Source organism: Anopheles funestus, chromosome 3RL, assembly GCF_943734845.2.
Source record: "Anopheles funestus chromosome 3RL, idAnoFuneDA-416_04, whole genome shotgun sequence".
In the NCBI taxonomy this organism is placed as follows: Eukaryota; Metazoa; Arthropoda; class Insecta; order Diptera; family Culicidae; genus Anopheles; species Anopheles funestus.
In genome coordinates, this window is record NC_064599.1 from 67,321,666 (window position 1) to 67,330,590 (window position 8,925).

General features: G+C 34.9%; 1 long non-coding RNA gene across 1 annotated transcript; it reads left to right on the forward strand.

Moving 5' to 3' along the window:
• Positions 1-1,815: 1,815 nt before the first annotated feature.
• LOC125770820 (uncharacterized) lies at positions 1,816-8,848 on the forward strand. Its single transcript, XR_007419243.1, has 3 exons — positions 1,816-2,141; positions 3,246-3,435; positions 7,049-8,848. It is a non-coding gene; the product is annotated as an uncharacterized LOC125770820 (long non-coding RNA).
• The last annotated feature ends 77 nt before the right edge of the window (positions 8,849-8,925 follow it).

Here is an 8,925-nt window from a genome sequence, read left to right on the forward strand (position 1 = left end):
ATAAATCAATTTGAATTTTTTTGCAAAATTTCTCAAAAAAATGGCAAGGGGTAAGCCTTATGAAATTTTCGAGTGGAAAATTTTTTTGAAATTTTTTTCTGATTTTTTATTCTTTTTTTAATTTAAAGTATTATTTATGTAAAAAGAAACTTATTGCAACAAATTCGCAATAAAATATATCACATTTAAAAATTTTGCTGAATTGCAGAAAAATGAGGAAAATTTTACATTTTCTCAAACAGGGTAAGGAACTTGGTTCCTCACATTACTTCTGGCACAGACATCTGAAGGCATGGCCGTCCAAGAAGAAAATGTGGCCATTGGAGCCGTCTATCAACCACAGGTTAAAGATTGGAGATCCGTTGGATACCGATCGACTTATAGCAAAGTTGGTGCAAAAATGAGGACAATTTTACATTTTCTCAAACAGGGTATGGAACTTGCTTCCTCGAATAATTTCTGGTACAGACATCTGAGGGCATGGCCGTCCAAGAAGAAAATGTAGCCATTGTTGCCATCTATCGATCACAGGTTAAAGATTGGAGATCCGTTGGATACCGACCGAGTTATTGGCAAAAGTTGATGCAAAAATGAGGAAAATTTAACATTTTTTTTAAATTTTTTGATTTTTTATTATTTTTTACTCTTTTTTTTTTGTTTGAAGCATTATTTGAGTGAAAAGAAACTCATTGCAACCAATTGGCATTAACATAAATCAATTTAAATTTTTTTGAAAAATTTCTCAAAAAAATGGCAAGGGGTACCCCTTATGAAATTTTCGAGTGGAAAATTTTTTTGAAATTTTTTTCTGATTTTTTATTCTTTTTTTAATTTAAAGCATTATTTAAGTGAAAAGAAACTTATTGCAACAAATTCGCAATAAAATATATCACATTTAAAAATTTTGCTGAATTGCAGAAAAATGAGGAAAATTTTACATTTTCTCAAACAGGGTAAGGAACTTGGTTCCTCACTTTACTTCTGGCACTGACATCTGAAGGCATGGCCGTCCAAGAAGAAAATGTAGCCATTGGAGCCGTCTATCAACCACAGGTTAAAGATTGGAGATCCGTTGGATACCGATCGACTTATAGCAAAGTTGGTGCAAAAATGAGGACAATTTTACATTTTCTCAAACAGGGTATGGAACTTGCTTCCTCGAATAATTTCTGGTACAGACATCTGAGGGCATGGCCGTCCAAGAAGAAAATGTAGCCATTGTTGCCATCTATCGATCACAGGTTAAAGATTGGAGATCCGTTGGATACCGACCGAGTTATTGGCAAAAGTTGATGCAAAAATGAGGAAAATTTAACATTTTTTTTAAATTTTTTGATTTTTTATTATTTTTTACTCTTTTTTTTTTGTTTGAAGCATTATTTGAGTGAAAAGAAACTCATTGCAACCAATTGGCATTAACATAAATCAATTTAAATTTTTTTGAAAAATTTCTCAAAAAAATGGCAAGGGGTACCCCTTATGAAATTTTCGAGTGGAAAATTTTTTTGAAATTTTTTTCTGATTTTTTATTCTTTTTTTAATTTAAAGCATTATTTAAGTGAAAAGAAACTTATTGCAACAAATTCGCAATAAAATATATCACATTTAAAAATTTTGCTGAATTGCAGAAAAATGAGGAAAATTTTACATTTTCTCAAACAGGGTAAGGAACTTGGTTCCTCACTTTACTTCTGGCACTGACATCTGAAGGCATGGCCGTCCAAGAAGAAAATGTAGCCATTGGAGCCGTCTATCAACCACAGGTTAAAGATTGGAGATCCGTTGGATACCGATCGACTTATAGCAAAGTTGGCGCAAAAATGAGGAAAATTTTACATTTTCTCAAACAGGGTAAGGAACTTGGTTCCTCGCATAACTTCTGGCACAGACATCTGAGGGCATGGCCGTCCAAGAAGAAAATGTAGCCATTGTTGCCATCTATCGACCACAGGTTAAAGATTGGAGATCCGTTGGATACCGATCGAGTTATAGGCAAAACTTGGTGCAAAAATGAGGACAATTTTACATTTTCTCAAACAGGGTATGGAACTTGCTTCCTCGAATAACTTCTGGCACAGACATCTGAGGGCATGGCCGTCCAAGAAGAAAATGTAGCCATTGTTGCCATCTAGCGACCACAGGTTAAAGATTGGAGATCAGTTGATCCGTTGATCCGAGATCCGGATCCGGAGTTATAGGCAAAAGTTGATGCAAAAATGAGCCGTATGAAATTTTCAAATTTTTGTAATTTTTTTAATATTTTTTACTCTTTTTTTTTGTTTAAAGCATTATTTGAATGAAAAGAAACTCATTGCAACCAATTGGCATTAAAATAAATCAATTTGAATTTTTTTGCAAAATTTCTCAAAAAAATGGCAAGGGGTAAGCCTTATGAAATTTTCGAGTAGAAATTTTTTTTGAAATTTTTTTCTGATTTTTTATTCTTTTTTTAATTTAAAGCATTATTTAAGTGAAAAGAAACTTATTGCAACAAATTCGCAATAAAATATATCACATTTAAAAATTTTGCTGAATTGCAGAAAAATGAGGAAAATTTTACATTTTCTCAAATAGGGTAAGGAACTTGGTTCCTCACATTACTTCTGGCACAGACATCTGAGGGCATGGCCGTCCAAGAAGAAAATGTAGCCGTTGGTGCCGTCTATCGACCACAGGTTAAAGATTGGCGATCCGTTGGATACCGACCGACTTATAGGCAAAAGTTGGTGCAAAAATGAGGACAATTTTACATTTTCTCAAACCGGGTATGGAACTTGCTTCCTCGAATAACTTCTGGCACAGACATCTGAGGGCATGGCCATCCAAGAAGAAATTGTAGCCATTGTTGCCATCTATCGATCACAGGTTAAAGATTGGAGATCCGTTGGATATAGATCGACTTATAGGCAAAAGTTGGTGCAAAAATGAGGACAATTTTACATTTTCTCAAACAGGGTATGGAACTTGCTTCCTCGAATAACTTCCGGTACAGACATCTGAGGGCATGGCCGTCCAAAAAGAAAATGTAGCCATTGTTGCCATCTAGCGACCACAGGTTAAAGATTGGAGATCCGTTGGATATAGATCGAGTTATAGGCAAAAGTTGATGCAAAAATGAGGAAAATTTTACATTTTCTCAAACAGGGTAAGGAACCTGGTTCCTCGCATAACTTCTGGCACAGACATCTGAGGGCATGGCCGTCCAAGAAGAAAATGTAGCCATTGTTGTCATCTATTGACCACAGGTTAAAGATTGGAGATCCGTTGGATATAGATCGAGTTATAGGCAAAACTTGGTGCAAAAATGAGGACAATTTTACATTTTCTCAAACAGGGTAAGGAACCTGGTTCCTCGCATAACTTCTGGCACAGACATCTGAGGGCATGGCCGTCCAAGAAGAAAATGTAGCCATTGTTGCCATCTATCGACCACAGGTTAAAGATTGGAGATCCGTTGGATATAGATCGAGTTATAGGCAAAAGTTGATGCAAAAATGAGCCGTATGAAATTTTTAATTTTTTTTAATTTTTTATTATTTTTTACTCTTTTTTTTTTGTTTAAAGCATTATTTGAGTGAAAAGAAACTCATTGCAACCAATTGGCATTAAAATAAATCAATTTGAATTTTTTTGCAAAATTTCTCAAAAAAATGGCAAGGGGTAAGCCTTATGAAATTTTCGAGTAGAAATTTTTTTTGAAATTTTTTTCTGATTTTTTATTCTTTTTTTAATTTAAAGCATTATTTAAGTGAAAAGAAACTTATTGCAACAAATTCGCAATAAAATATATCACATTTAAAAATTTTGCTGAATTGCAGAAAAATGAGGAAAATTTTACATTTTCTCAAATAGGGTAAGGAACTTGGTTCCTCACATTACTTCTGTCACAGACATCTGAGGGCATGGCCGTCCAAGAAGAAAATGTAGCTATTGGAGCCGTCTATCAACCACAGGTTAAAGATTGGCGATCCGTTGGATACCGATCGACTTATAGGCAAAGTTGGCGCAAAAATGAGGAAAATTTTACATTTTCTCAAACAGGGTAAGGAACTTGGTTCCTCGCATAACTTCTGGCACAGACATCTGAGGGCATGGCCGTCCAAGAAGAAAATGTAGCCATTGTTGCCATCTATCGACCACAGGTTAAAGATTGGAGATCCGTTGGATATAGATCGAGTTATAGGCAAAACTTGGTGCAAAAATGAGGACAATTTTACATTTTCTCAAACAGGGTATGGAACTTGCTTCCTCGAATAACTTCTGGCACAGACATCTGAGGACATGGCCGTCCAAGAAGAAAATGTAGCCATTGTTGCCATCTATCGATCACAGGTTAAAGATTGGCGATCCGTTGGATATAGATCGACTTATAGGCAAAAGTTGATGCAAAAATGAGGAAAATTTAAAATTTTTTTTAAATTTTTTGATTTTTTTATTATTTTTTACTCTTTTTTTTTTGTTTGAAGCATTATTTGAGTGAAAAGAAACTCATTGCAACCAATTGGCATTAAAATAAATCAATTTAAATTTTTTTGAAAAATTTCTCAAAAAAATGGCAAGGGGTAAGCCTTATGAAATTTTCGAGTGGAAAATTTTTTTTGAAATTTTTTTCTGATTTTTTATTCTTTTTTTAATTTAAAGCATTATTTAAGTGAAAAGAAACTTATTGCAACAAATTCGAAATAAAATATATCACATTTAAAAATTTTGCTGAATTGCAGAAAAATGAGGAAAATTTTACATTTTCTCAAACAGGGTAAGGAACTTGGTTCCTCGCATAACTTCTTGCACAGACATCTGAGGGCATGGCCGTCCAAGAAGAAAATGTAGCCATTGTTGCCATCTATCGACTACAGTTTAAAGATTAGAGATCCGTTGGATACCGATCGACTTATAGGCAAAAGTTGGTGCAAAAATGAGGACAATTTTACATTTTCTCAAACAGGGTATGGAACTTGCTTCCTCGAATAATTTCTGGTACAGACATCTGAGGGCATGGCCGTCCAAGAAGAAAATGTAGCCATTGTTGCCATCTATCGATCACAGGTTAAAGATTGGAGATCCGTTGGATACCGACCGAGTTATTGGCAAAAGTTGATGCAAAAATGAGGAAAATTTAACATTTTTTTTAAATTTTTTGATTTTTTTATTATTTTTTATTTTTTTTTTTTGTTTGAAGCATTATTTGAGTGAAAAGAAACTCATTGCAACCAATTGGCATTAAAATAAATCAATTTAAATTTTTTTGAAAAATTTCTCAAAAAAATGGCAAGGGGTACCCCTTATGAAATTTTCGAGTGGAAAATTTTTTTGAAATTTTTTTCTGATTTTTTATTCTTTTTTTAATTTAAAGCATTATTTAAGTGAAAAGAAACTTATTGCAACAAATTCGCAATAAAATATATAACATTTAAAAATTTTGCTGAATTGCAGAAAAATGAGGAAAATTTTACATTTTCTCAAACAGGGTAAGGAACTTGGTTCCTCACATTACTTCTGGCACAGACATCTGAAGGCATGGCCGTCCAAGAAGAAAATGTAGCCATTGGAGCCGTCTATCAACCACAGGTTAAAGATTGGAGATCCGTTGGATACCGATCGACTTATAGCAAAGTTGGCGCAAAAATGAGGAAAATTTAACATTTTCTCAAACAGGGTAAGGAACTTGGTTCCTCGCATAACTTCTGGCACAGACATCTGAGGGCATGGCCGTCCAAGAAGAAAATGTAGCCATTGTTGCCATCTATCGACCACAGGTTAAAGATTGGAGATCCGTTGGATACCGATCGAGTTATAGGCAAAACTTGGTGCAAAAATGAGGACAATTTTACATTTTCTCAAACAGGGTATGGAACTTGCTTCCTCGAATAACTTCTGGCACAGACATCTGAGGGCATGGCCGTCCAAGAAGAAAATGTAGCCATTGTTGCCATCTAGCGACCACAGGTTAAAGATTGGAGATCCGTTGATCCGTTGATCCGAGATCCGGATCCGGAGTTATAGGCAAAAGTTGATGCAAAAATGAGCCGTATGATATTTTCAAATTTTTGTAATTTTTTATTATTTTTTACTCTTTTTTTTGTTTAAAGCATTATTTGAATGAAAAGAAACTCATTGCAACCAATTGGCATTAAAATAAATCAATTTGAATTTTTTTGCAAAATTTCTCAAAAAAATGGCAAGGGGTAAGCCTTATGAAATTTTCGAGTAGAAATTTTTTTTGAAATTTTTTTCTGATTTTTTATTCTTTTTTTAATTTAAAGCATTATTTAAGTGAAAAGAAACTTATTGCAACAAATTCGCAATAAAATATATCACATTTAAAAATTTTGCTGAATTGCAGAAAAATGAGGAAAATTTTACATTTTCTCAAATAGGGTAAGGAACTTGGTTCCTCACATTACTTCTGGCACAGACATCTGAGGGCATGGCCGTCCAAGAAGAAAATGTAGCCGTTGGTGCCGTCTATCGACCACAGGTTAAAGATTGGCGATCCGTTGGATACCGACCGACTTATAGGCAAAAGTTGGTGCAAAAATGAGGACAATTTTACATTTTCTCAAACCGGGTATGGAACTTGCTTCCTCGAATAACTTCTGGCACAGACATCTGAGGGCATGGCCATCCAAGAAGAAATTGTAGCCATTGTTGCCATCTATCGATCACAGGTTAAAGATTGGAGATCCGTTGGATATAGATCGACTTATAGGCAAAAGTTGGTGCAAAAATGAGGACAATTTTACATTTTCTCAAACAGGGTATGGAACTTGCTTCCTCGAATAACTTCCGGTACAGACATCTGAGGGCATGGCCGTCCAAAAAGAAAATGTAGCCATTGTTGCCATCTAGCGACCACAGGTTAAAGATTGGAGATCCGTTGGATATAGATCGAGTTATAGGCAAAAGTTGATGCAAAAATGAGGAAAATTTTACATTTTCTCAAACAGGGTAAGGAACCTGGTTCCTCGCATAACTTCTGGCACAGACATCTGAGGGCATGGCCGTCCAAGAAGAAAATGTAGCCATTGTTGTCATCTATTGACCACAGGTTAAAGATTGGAGATCCGTTGGATATAGATCGAGTTATAGGCAAAACTTGGTGCAAAAATGAGGACAATTTTACATTTTCTCAAACAGGGTATGGAACTTGCTTCCTCGAATAACTTCTGGCACAGACATCTGAGGGCATGGCCGTCCAAGAAGAAAATGTAGCCATTGTTGCCATCTAGCGACCACAGGTTAAAGATTGGAGATCCGTTGGATATAGATCGAGTTATAGGCAAAAGTTGATGCAAAAATGAGCCGTATGATATTTTCAAATTTTTGTAATTTTTTATTATTTTTTACTCTTTTTTTTTGTTTAAAGCATTATTTGAGTGAAAAGAAACTCATTGGAACCAATTGGCATTAAAATAAATCAATTTTATTTTTTTTGCAAAATTTCTCAAAAAAATGGCAAGGGGTAAGCCTTATGAAATTTTCGAGTAGAAATTTTTTTTGAAATTTTTTTCTGATTTTTTATTCTTTTTTTAATTTAAAGCATTATTTAAGTGAAAAGAAACTTATTGCAACAAATTCGCAATAAAATATATCACATTTAAAAATTTTGCTGAATTGCAGAAAAATGAGAAAAATTTTACATTTTCTCAAACAGGGTATGGAACTTGGTTCCTCGCATTACTTCTGGCACAGACATCTGAGGGCATGGCCGTCCAAGAAGAAAATGTAGCCATTGTTGCCGTCTATCGACCACAGATTAAAGATTGGCGATCCGTTGGATACCGGTCGACTTATAGGCAAAACTTGGCGCAAAAATGAGGAAAATTTTACATTTTTTCAAACAGGGTAAGGAACTTGGTTCCTCGCATTACTTCTGGCACAGACATCTGAGGGCATGGCCGTCCAAGAAGAAAATGTAGCCATTGGTGCCGTCTATCGACCACAGGCTAAAGATTGGCGATCCGTTTGATACCGCCCGAGTAATAGGCAAAATTTGGTGCAAAAATGAGGAAAATTTTACATTTTCTCAAACAGGGTAAGGAACATGGTTCCTCGGATAACTTCTGGCACAGACATCTGAGGGCATGGCGGTCCAAGAAGAAAGTGAAGCCATCGGTGCCATCTATTGACCACAGGTTAAAGATTGGAGATCCGTTGGATACCAACCGAGTTATAGGCAAAATTTTGTGCAAAAATGAGCGTTAGAAAATTTTCAAATTTTTAGAATGTTTTTATTTGTTTTAATTTCCGATTCATTTTTCACTTAAAGCATTATTTGAGTGAAAAGAAACTTATTTCAACCAATTGGCATTAAAAAAGTTCATTTTATAAAATTTTGCAAAATTTCCCAAAAAAAAGCTAAGGCTATAGCCTTAGGAATCTTTAAAATTTTCAGAATTTTTTAAAATTATTAATGATTGTTTATTCCCCTTTTTATTTAATGCCTTGTTAGAGTGAAAAGAAACTTATTTCAACCAATTCGGAATAAAATACAGTGGAGCGCCGATTATCCGTGCTCATCGGGATTCTGCCCTTGTCGGATAAGCGAATATTACGGATAATAGGCACAACTCTTTTTATTCATAAATATTAGTGTTTAGTGTGTAATGGGTAGACTTTTTTTTATAAAGCTAAATGTTAATTTTCTTTGTACTTTGCAAAGTACATATGTTCTTTTTTTTCGAATTTGAGCATATTATATCACTACCTATTGAAGCTATTATCTCTTGCCATCATCGGTTTTGCATTTCCTTATGCCAATCCTCCTTCGGAACTGTTATTTCCGAGCTGCACGGATAATGGGACAGCCGGATAAAAGGTACCCGGATAATCGGCGCTCCACTGTACCTGCATCAGAGAGGAAATTCCTCTAATCCTTCCAATCCGATTGTGATACACTCACTACAAAAGGGAACAAGAAGCAAA